Genomic DNA, 8,504 nt, shown 5'->3' with positions numbered 1-8,504 from the left:
TCCCATCAATGCCAACACCCAAAAAAATCAATACAGAAGCAGGATTAAAGATCATGATTAAGCAACATGCTAGCAACAAAAAAAAACATGCAAGCTCAATTGAAAACCCTGAGGTTATACTTCAGCACCCGAGGCGCCACAACGGTGGGATCAATAGGGTTCTGACATTAGTGAGGGGAGAACAAATCCAAAGATGTGAGAAGGAGAGTCAGCTAGGGTTTTGGAAATGAAGAGATTTGCAAACGAAGAGATTTGTGTGAAGGAGGATTCATCTAGGGTTTTGATTATATGTAGGGCGGATTGAGATTTGATAAAACTTCAAGGATATTTTTGTCCAGAAGGATAAAAATTGAAGGATAATTTTGAGATTATTTTTGTTAATCTCGGAATCGAGGAAAATGTTACGCTATCTAGGTAATCATATTTCAAGTCGCCCCCTCATTTGCTGACGTGAAGGGTATGGTCTATTACTTGGGAATCATTCATTACTTGAACCAAACATGGTTAAATAACATAAGCTTAAATAGATAACCAATGTGATTAATAATAACCTTGAACCAAACACATCCTTAGACATATGGAACATGCTAATGAAATAACAATTTCATAACTTATTGAAGCTAAAATTGTAATTTCGATTAGTACAATGTTCAAGGAACAAAATTGTAATTTTATAACTTGGTTTGATGTAATTTACTAAGAGAAAATTTTAGCTTTTTAATTTATGTATTTTACAGTTTATTCACGTGGATGTTTTAGTAACATATGTATACATGTTATTATTGCAAATGTGGTATATAACAATTATGTATACATTTACAAGTTATATTCTATCAAAATTTTAATAAATTATTTGAATAAAGATATATAATAGTTTTGGTCAAAACTACTATTTAAGTATTTTTTAGGAGTTTGATAATTTTTTATTTATCCCTTTACACTCTGTTTGGATGAGGTGAGAGAAGGTTAATTAACGAAAGGAGAAGAGAGGGAAGAAAGGGAAAGAGAGGGGAAGTAAAGCATTTATGTTGGGAATCTTATGCAATAAAAATAAAAATTACAGAGAAAATTAGGATCCCTCGAGTGATCCAAGCGAAAGATTCGTACAAGTTAAAAACTACAAAAACATCTATCTAATAGAATTCACCTCTGATGCGTGCCCTTCGCTTATCCCGCTTTTCCAAAGGTCATCGGATCTTTAGCATGTTTAAGTGTCCGTGCCTCTATGTGCATCCACACGAACATTGACTTTTGGAGAAATATGGTTGTGCTAGCAACCTTTGTGGATTTCGGCCAAGGAAGGGAAGAAGAGTTTCGACCAAGTGATGAAGAAGGGAAAAAATGAACAACTCAAGAGTTTTGCAAGAGAAAATTCTTTTATACTCATGCCATGAATACCAAGGGTTTTTAGGCTTTTGGTATTCCTTATCAATGTATAATTAATCCTATTAATCAAGCATGATAACTCTCATGCATGTAATCTTCTCCTCTTCATTACATGATTAATCCATATTAATCATGTATGGTGAATCAAATCCAATTTAATTTAATTTGAATCTAACTCAAATTCAACTCATGCATGATAACTTTCATACATGTAACTTTTTCTTTTTTATTGCATGATTAATCTACATTAATCATGCATAATGAATCAAAATTCATCTTGGTTTAATTTGAGTCTAACTCAAATTCAACCAACTTGAGTCTAACTCAAGTCTAGGCCATCCAATAAGCTTAATTGTTCTTTTAGTCAAACTAAAATGAACACATCTCCGAATAAAGTGTTATTTGTGTGTGACTCAATAGGTTCTTGTAACGTTGATAATGTTTCTAAAACTCATTTTCGAAACATAAGCAATGAGCGGCATCTAGCAATGCATCATTGCTACCCAAGTGACAAGAATGTCAAGATCCGATATAACTTCCATGATATGATAATGTATGACCATGTCCTTCTATCCTCGATATCTAGATTGATCAATGAGGCATAGACCGTGCCATCCTCTTATCAATCTTTATGTTTCTTGATCTCCAAGTAACTCACTTAAGCAAATGAACTCAATATCTCATATTGACTTATTTGAGCATGACCATGCATTTCATGGTCCTACTCTATTAAGAGGTCATAAGATATCACTCCTGTTATATGGAAGAGATAGATACTATCTACATCACTCACATCCCTCCACATAATTTATTACATACCCAGTGATTGCCTTTATGATCCACCCTGTTACGGGTGACGTTTGACGATACCAAAGTACATAACTCCTTATGTAGGGAACCGTAGTGACTTCAGGTCTAAGAATTATTCATACCAATAGTCACATGAGAAAGTTTATGATGTAGGGATCTATATGCGCGAAAAACCGATTAAACCGCATATAACGCAGCGGAAAACAGGATCCCTCCAGAAGATCCATGCGAAAAATATACTCGTTTGACGATTCTACCTACTAGAATCGAGGTTACCTTCGATGCGTGCCCTTCGCAATCCCGACAGCAACACTTGCCTTCAAGGTCGACGGATCTCAGCACGATCAGTGCATTCGTGCCTCCACGGTATCCACACGAACACTGATATGGAGAAGAACCCAACTGTGGTGCTAGCCACAAAGAGGGATTCGGCCAAGAGAAGAAGAAGAGAAGAAGAGGGAGAGCAGGAGCATCCAACAACCTCTTCATCAAGAGCCTCTCACCCTCTTTTATAGTCCACCATGAGATATAATGGATGAAGGGGGAAATTAATATAATATTAATTCTGAAATTAATATTTTATCAATTCCCATGCATCTCATGCAAGAAGATCTTTTCCCCTTTCAATAAAGATCATGCATCTCATGCATACTAATCTTTCTCTTCTTTTAAGGAAGATCATGCAGCTTTTAATGATCATGCATCTCATGCATGATAACCTATTTAATCAAATTCGAATTTGGCTTGTGTGACTTGAGTCCAACTCGAGTCTCACACAATCTGAGCTGACTTGAGTCCAACTCGAGTCCAACTTGAGTCCAGCTCATTCCGAATTGACACTAAGGGCTAATTTTAACATATGACACTCATATAATGATCCATGAAACTTTCTCACAGTGGGTCAATTCAGTATACATTCTCTAATGTATACCCATGTGTTAACTCGATATCTCATATCCATGACCTGTGAGATCAAGTCATCCAGTTGACCTACATGCTAGTATCAGCGCATTAACATCGTCTCTGAATATTAATGCTTGATTAGGAATAATTAAGAGTAGTGTTCTCTATATCATTTCACTATCGATTCAAACAATCGATATAATATAGATTAGAACTAGCTACCCAAGGACATTATTATACTTAGTTATTTGACACAAATACAAAGTAAGTATAATAACAAAAAAACTTACCTTTATTAATAATTAATATGATATAAAAGGTCCCTAGCCAATCATTACATAATTGACTCTAGGGCTACTACTAACATTTATGTTCTCATTGTTTGGAAGGAATAAAAGGTTCATTAACATAACATGTGTTACTTTATTTGGAGGAAAGGAAGGAGAATGAAAATTGTTACAAAAATACCTTCACTTTTAAAAAAGAGACAACGTTTATAAAGGACTGATGAAAAATTATAAAATTTTGTCAGTATTACATATAGAAGCTGAGATATGAAAGATCATAAATAGATAATGCATGCCCTTTTGATAAGTTTCTGTCTTTAGATATTGGACGATGATGGAAGACGTTGTGTGAGGAGTGATGGCGCAATGATGAGATATTTAAATAGATGAGTTAATTTAAAAATTAATATTTTAAAATAGGGATAAAATTAGAATAAAATATTTTTGAATTCCTCTTTCCTTTTCTTACACTCCAAATCAGAATGTAAAACTTCTCTCCCCTTCCCCTTCTTAACTCACTCTCTCTCAAACAAAGGTAAAACTTCTCCTCCTCTTATTTACCCTCCTCTCCCTTTCCCTCACCTCCTCCTAAATAGAGCATTAGATTGATAATTAGAGTAAAAAGTCTTATCTAATAATTTTAACCAAAACTACTATATATGAACATTATGAGGGGGCACTTGGTATACATTTGGTAATGGGAATGGTAATGGTAATGATTGAGGGGTTAATGGCAATGGGAATGCTTATCGGATTTTTGGTGTTTGGTATAGATACTGGAATGGGTATTATTCCCATTAATATTGTTTGGTTTGGCTTAAATTATGGAATGAGAATCAGTCAAAATTTCCATTTTACCCTTATATGTAAAAGACAAAAGGATAATTGTATAATATATATTACGATTTACATTTTTAATTACAATTATTAATTTTTATAATCAAATTATAATTATATTTTTATTTTTATTTTTATTTTTGTTAAAAAAATGAAAATAATGACTTTCATCGATTAAGAACAAGTATAATCGATTATGAACAGATGTGAGAACTCATTATAATCGATTGCTTGATCGATTATTAACAAGTGTAATCGATCAAGTGATCGATTACATGGTTTAATGAGAAAATAAGTTACGACATTTAATCGATCACGTGATCGATCTTACCACATCAGTCGACTGATTAGAAGATACCAATCGACTCAACATAACTCAGTCGACTGTAATGGAACTCCAGTCGAGTTCGTTTCGCCTCTGTTCCATTTCAATCGACTATATTTACAATGCAATCGATTAGAATGAGATTTTTGGCGAACATCAGTCGTAATCGATTGCTTGATCGATTATTAACTAGTGTAATCGATCAAGTGATCGATTACAAGGTTTAATGAGAAAACAAGTTACGACATTTAATCAATCACGTGATCGATCTTACCACATCAGTCGACTGATTAGACGATGCCAGTCGACTCAACATAGCTCAGTCGACTGTAATGGAACTCCAATCAAGTCCGTTTCGCCTCTGTTCCATTTCAGTCGACTGTATTTACAATGCAGTCGACTAGGATGAGATTTTTGGCGAACAGGCTACATAGGTTAGTCGACTGGTATTATATTATAGTCGAGTCAAATTCGTTTCTGTTCGGGGTCATTCGACTGGCATTAAATCCCAGTCGACTGTAGTTGGTTATGTGGCGCAGGTTTACCATCTCAGTCGACTGGAACGAAAGTCCAGTCGAGTCCAGTTTACTTCTGGTCCGGGTCAGTCGACTGTAATTAAAAATTAGTCGAGTCCAAGTTGTAGAATGGCAGAAGTAATCGACAGAAATGAAGTTCAGTTGACTGCATTTCTGATTCAGTCGACTGAGATGAGTTCAGTCAGCTAGATAAGGTGCTAGAAATCCATTTGAGTTGCAATATCCAGCATCAACCAAATAATAACAGCCTACACCAATGACACTAGTTAAATTAATAAATGCAAGTCTCCTAGAAATTTGAAACTTCGTCATAATTCCAACTTCAAAATAAAAAATATTTGTTATTTACCTTGGGGTACTTTAAGACTAGATGGTCTACTGATGGCATCACGAAGTACTCGACCATCATGGGCAGAACCTTCCCACCCAGGTAACATATATATGAATTGCATTCTTGGGCAACACACTCCCAACACATTTGTTGCAATCCCACCCTTCCTTCTACGATAACGTTGTTTTTCTTCTATAGGAGGTGTCACTTGGATAAAAGTACCGTCTAAAGCACCTAAACAACCCTATAATTGGATATAATTATTAGAATTATAGATTGAAATAAAAATACAATAAAACTGAAGTTTAGATGATTAAAAAATTCTTACCTTAAATGGTTTCCATCTATTTTCTTCACAGTCATCGTGTACCGGTTCAGGTTTCTTGAGCAATATGTTGTGCAGTTGTAAAATTACTCGAAGACATAGATTGAAATGATGACTCACTGTCTCCCTACTTCGATTAAAAAGTAGAGTCATAGTTCGATTTTTTTTATGATGGGCCAACACATAGACAAATAAGACCACAATTTCTTCAATTGTGGCATTTTTTGTGCCTTTTAAACCTCCAACGTTTTGCATCATATCACACAATATCTTGAATGTTCTCCTATCCATTCGAAGTTCACTAACACTAATTTCATCGCTCTCTTTGTCAAGCTGAACATCCATTTCACACGCGCAATCGATTTGTCCTCCCTACTTTTTATTTGACGAATCCTACTTCGACGATATGCAAATATTGCAATTTGATAAAGTATGACAACCAAACAAACCATGTGATGAGTTAGTCTCGAAAAACCATTCCGGTAGATTCTTACAGAATAAAAATTTTCCCGAAACGGTCTCAAGTTGCCCGACGCGTTTAGATCATTGGGCTCTTGTGTTTGGTTTACAGGATCCAATATAAAAGTATAATTTAATTAAAGCGGAAACATTAAATTATACCTTTCCGACGTTTCGGAAGACCGAAGTGTGTACCTGAAGTCCTCTTGATCTTCTGCCGTATTCCTCTCCTCTTTTCGAATGTTGTGTGGGCAACGATCCTTCGAGAATTTTCTTCACCAGAATTCTCCTCCGATGGCTTGCTAAGCTTCCTTCCCTTTTGTTGAATAGAAGAGGAAGAAAAGAAGAGGCTGAAGGGATGGCTGCCGAGAGGTACTCGGCTACCAAGAGAAAGATTGTGTCGTGCTCTAAAGCCAAGCCAACCCCTTCTTTTATAGCCTTGCCATCCCTTATTTATGGTATAATTTGACCCATAAATATGGTATAATTAAACCGTAAACTTGGTATAATCAATCAGGAGATTTTGGCAAGATTTCGAAAGTTTCCAATTCGAACCCGCGAGCCTTAATTGATCAATGAATCGATTAACTCACGTAACTTTTCCTTATTAACACTAGTAATCGATCACCCGATCGATTACCAGTCGATTTTCCGCTTGGTAATTGATGATTAACATAATTGATGGTTAAATTGACATCATTAGTAAGGAAATTTAAGATTTTAGTTGTACATTTATGCCTTGGATGACATATATTTGTAATTGGATGTATTTTGATTATATTTAAATTTTTCTACATTTTTAAACTCATATTTCATCCAATTTGATTTGTAGGACAACTTGGTCATCAAGGCTTAAATGACACATTTAAGGCTAAATGTGATATCATGATGAAGGGTTGAGAAAAGAGGAAGCAAAGGAGGATCTCCACCACACATCTCCACCTCACTTCTATCTCCACCATACATCTCCACCTCACTAAACCCTAATCTCTCCATCTCCCACTCACGCCGTCCCCCCATCATCCCCTCCACTCCACTCACACAGCCACCACCATCAACGCCACCTCCACTCCACTCACACAGCCACCACCATCAACGCCACCTCCTCTCCACTCACAGCCATCCACTACCGCTCACTCCATCCCTCACATCACCGCACAGCTCCACTAACGCAGCCACCAGCCAAAAACTCCACTCACACTCCCTCATCTCACGCCCTTTCCTCATCTCCATCTCCCACTCACGTCAGCCCCAGCTCACTCTCCACTCACAGCCACCAACGTCTCACAGCTCCAACCATTTCATCCCACTTCATCTCACATTCTCACCAACGCCAACCACCACCACTCCACTCAACATCTCTCCACCGCCCACACAAAGCCTCCATTCCACATTCACGCCACTCACTCTCATCTTCACTTCACGCCCTCCACGGACAGCCATCCACTACCGCCTCCTTCATCTCCACTCACATCCCTCACACCATTTCCCACCTTCCAGCTACAGCAACTCCACTCACCTCACGGGCCATCAACTTGCCTCATCCCACCTCACGTACGCTCATCTCCCACACACCACACACCACACACCACACCGCCCACTCACCCTCCCTCACTTATCTCCACTCCACACGAACAGCCACCATTCCCCCTAACACATCCCTCACGTCAATCTCCCACTCACACAACTCCACTCATGCAAATCCTCCCTCACGCTACCTCCCCACCACAGCTTCATATCCCACTAACGAACAGCAACCAGATTTCACGCCCTCCATCAGCATTTCCATCTCACGGCAGCAGCCACCTGCGAACGCTCCAGCCGGTCGGATAGAGCCTAGCAGCCCCCAATCCATCAGCAACCTCAAATCACAGTCATCTGCGGAAGCTTTAGCCGGTCGGATAGAGCCAAGCAGCCCCTCATTCCTTCCTGCACGAGTGGACAGCACACAATTCCAGCAAATTTCAACAATTTTCTAGCTTCCTTTTATTTGATTGTTCTTTCTTTTGATGTCAATTTAGCTCCCTTACAATTGCTACTTTGTTGCTTGTTAGTTGTTACTTTCTTACAGCTTACTTTGTTACATGTTTGTTGAATTCATCCTTTTTGATTGCAAGTTGTTTGTTAAATTGCCTAGGAAAAATTCCGTCATGTTTCACATCAAATCTGTCCCATTTTGCTTCATGCTGTCCATTTTTGTTCAATTGCTGTTCGTTCTTGTTTCTTGGTCATGTTTGGATTGTAGTTTATTGAAATTTTGATTCCGGATAATTAGGATTGTTAGGAGGAAGTAAGTGGTTCAGTT

At 37.6% G+C, this 8,504-nt stretch overlaps 1 pseudogene; it reads right to left on the bottom strand.

Moving 5' to 3' along the window:
• Positions 1-5,261: 5,261 nt before the first annotated feature.
• On the bottom strand, positions 5,262-6,195 carry LOC141817632 (uncharacterized; annotated as a pseudogene).
• Positions 6,196-8,504: the final 2,309 nt, after the last annotated feature.

Source organism: Curcuma longa, unplaced genomic scaffold (genome assembly GCF_044706935.1).
Source record: "Curcuma longa cultivar G26 ecotype Majalengka, Jawa Barat unplaced genomic scaffold, ITB_CL_G26_1.1 contig_21312, whole genome shotgun sequence".
Classification (NCBI taxonomy): Eukaryota; Viridiplantae; Streptophyta; class Magnoliopsida; order Zingiberales; family Zingiberaceae; genus Curcuma; species Curcuma longa.
This window is presented reverse-complemented; position numbering and strand designations above follow the sequence as displayed.